Here is a 3,072-nt window from a genome sequence, read left to right as displayed (position 1 = left end):
TTCAGGTGATCTGCCTGCCTCTGCCTCCCAAAGTGCTGGGATTACAGGCGTGAGCCACAGTGCCCAGCCATATCCCCCTTTTATAACATTAATAAAGGGAATATTTTACTGCAAAGAAATTTTTTTTTTTTTTGAGGCCGAGTCGGGCGGATCACGAGGTCAGGAGATCGAGACCATCCCGGCTAACACGATGAAACCCTGTCTCCACTAAAAATACAAAAAAAAATTAGCCGGGCGCAGTGGCGGGCGCCTGTAGTCCCAGCTACTCGGAGGCTGAGGCAGGAGAATGGCGTGAACCCGGGAGGTGGTGCTTGCAGTGAGCCAAGATCTCGCCACTGCACTCCAGCCTGGGTAACACAGCGAGGCTCCGTTTATACATCACTAGCCATGAATTTTTGCCATTAGTTATTATTGCAAATGCTACCTAGTGCCACTGTCCAAATGGCATAACCATTTTACGTCCACAATTCACTTCTATAGTTATAAGTAGAATTTTCATGATTTAAATAAGTACATCTATCAGTGAAGATTTAACACTGGATGCAGTCTGACATCCATAATATCTGATGTTTTGTAGATAACAATGTAGGAAAGATATATTTTAATCACTTTTCATTTAAGTGACCTTATGTAAAAAATAAACCAATAATTTAGCAGTTCCAATTCTCTAAGGACATTTTCAAATGTATATAAATGGTTACAGAGATTTTTAAGAAATGTCTTCCATGTCCACATCCTCTTGTAACTGCTGTACCATTTTCTCTTCCAGCTGCTTCCCTTTGCCTGCAAGGCTCGGATAAGATGAATGTTTTGCTTGACTTCTTTGATATCCTGAACATTCTGTAGCTCTTTCTTTTTCTTCAATCTGTTCATTATAAATTTAGCTTGATGTTTCTGTTTGATCTCTTCAACTCTCTTTATTGCATCGTTTTATTCCATAGCTCTCGCTGGTATTTGATAGGTTCATTTCTACGTTTTTCAAATTCAAATGAACTATCCACTGTAAGGTCTTTACCAGCTGCTTTTCAGACGGAATGCTTTGGTCTACCTAACTTTGCGAGGATTGCACTTCTTTTTAAAGTTTTTGTGACATTTAGATTTACAAAATCTGAACACCTTGCAATCATTGTGGATGAACATCATGCCATGGCCAGAATAGATGGGCCCCAAACAGAAATAACACATCTTGACATGCATGTTGAATCCGTGGGTCCCCACCGACTGAATGCCAAGCTTGAGAGGAAGTTGAATGATGTTTTTAATGTGTTGTTAAATTTGATTTTCTAGTATTCTCTTGAGGATTTTTACAATGATGTTTATCAGAGATAAGGCAGTTTTCCCTGCTCTTGCACAGCCTTTCTCACCTGTCACTATGTAAGATGTCCCTGCTTCCTTTTCTGCTGTGATTGTAAGTTTCGTGAGGCCTTCCTGGCCATGTGGAACTATGAGTCAATTAAACTTTGTTTATAAATTTTCCAGTCTTGGCCAGGGGCGGTGCCTCACGCCTGTAATCCTAGCACTTTAGGAGGCTGAGGTGGGTGGATTACCTGAAGTCAAGTTTGAGACCAGCCTGGCTGACATGGCGAAGTCCCATCTCTACTAAAAATACAAAATTAGTCAGACATGGTAGAGGGTGCCTGTAATCCCAGCTACTCAGGAGGCTGAGACAGGAGAATCACTTGAACCCGGGAGGTGGAGGTTGCAGTAAGCCAAGACTGTACCACTTCACTCCAGCCTGGGCTAAAGAGCGAAACTCCGTCTCAAGAAAAAAAAGAAATTACCCAGTCTTGGGTAGTATTTTTTGTTTGTTTGTTTGTTTGGTTGGTTGGTTTTTGAGATAGGGTCTCACTCTGTCACCCTGGATGGAGGGCAGTGGTATGATCTTGGCTCACTGCAACCTCCACTCCCCAAGTTCAAGTGATTCTCCTGCCTCAACCTCCTGATTCCCTGGGACTACAGGTGTATGCCACCATGCCTAGCTAATTTTTGTATTTTTAGTAGAGACAGGGTTTTGCCATGTTGGCCAGGCTGCTCTCAAACTCCTGACCTCAGGTGATCCACCTGCCTGACCCTCCCGAAGTACTGGGATTACAGGCATGAGCTACTGCGCCTAGCCTCAGGCAGTATCTTTATAGCAGTGTGAAAATGAACTAATACAGGAAATTGGTACTGTGTAGAATAGGGTACCGCTATAAGGATACTTGAAAATGTTGAGATGACTATGGAACTGGGTAGTGGGCAGAGGTTGTAGGAATTTGGAGAGCTCAGAAGAAGACAGGAAGCTGTGGGACAGTTTGGAGCTTCCTAGAGACTTGTTGAACGATTTTGACCAAAATGCTGATAGTGATTTAAACAATGAAGTCCAGGCTGAGGTGGTCTCAGATGGAGATGAGAAACTTATTGGGACCTAGAGTAAAGGTCACTCCTGCTATGTTTTAGCAAAGAGGCTGGTGGTATTTTGCCCCTGCCCTAGAGATGGTGTGAAACTTTGAACTTCAGAGAGATGATTTAGGATATCTGGTGGGAGACATTTCTAAGCATCAAAGCATTCAAATGTGACCTGGGTTATTCTGAAAGCATTCAGTTTTATGCATTCACAAAGAGATTATTTAAAATCGGAACCTCCCAGCACTTTGAGAGGCTGAGGCAGGTGGATCCCCTGAGGTCAGGAGTTTAAGACCAGCCTGGCCAACTTGGCGAAACTCTGTCTCCACTAAAAATACAAAAATTAGGCTGGGCACGGTGGCTCACGCCTGTAATCCCAGCACTTTGGGAGGCTGAATCAGGTGGATCACAAGGTCAGGAGATCGAGATCATCCTGGCTAAAACGGTGAAACTCCATCTCTACTAAAAGTACACACACAAAAAAAATTAACCGGGCATGGTGGTGCACCTCTGGAGTCTCAGCTACTCGGGAGGCTGAGGCAGGAGAATGGCGTGAGCCTTGGAGGCGGAGCTTGCAGTGAGCCGAGATTGTGCCACTGCACCATCCAGACTGGGCAACAGTGTGAGATTCTGTCTCAAAAAAAAAAAAAAATGTATATATCTATATAGACAAAAGTTAGCTGAGCG

General features: G+C 43.6%; 1 pseudogene; it reads right to left on the bottom strand.

Annotated features, from left to right (window-relative positions):
* Positions 1–709: 709 nt before the first annotated feature.
* LOC112620182 lies at positions 710–1,197 on the bottom strand (annotated as a pseudogene).
* Positions 1,198–3,072: the final 1,875 nt, after the last annotated feature.

The sequence above is a fragment of the Theropithecus gelada genome, chromosome 3 (genome assembly GCF_003255815.1).
Source record: "Theropithecus gelada isolate Dixy chromosome 3, Tgel_1.0, whole genome shotgun sequence".
NCBI lineage: Eukaryota > Metazoa > Chordata > Mammalia > Primates > Cercopithecidae > Theropithecus > Theropithecus gelada.
This window is presented reverse-complemented; position numbering and strand designations above follow the sequence as displayed.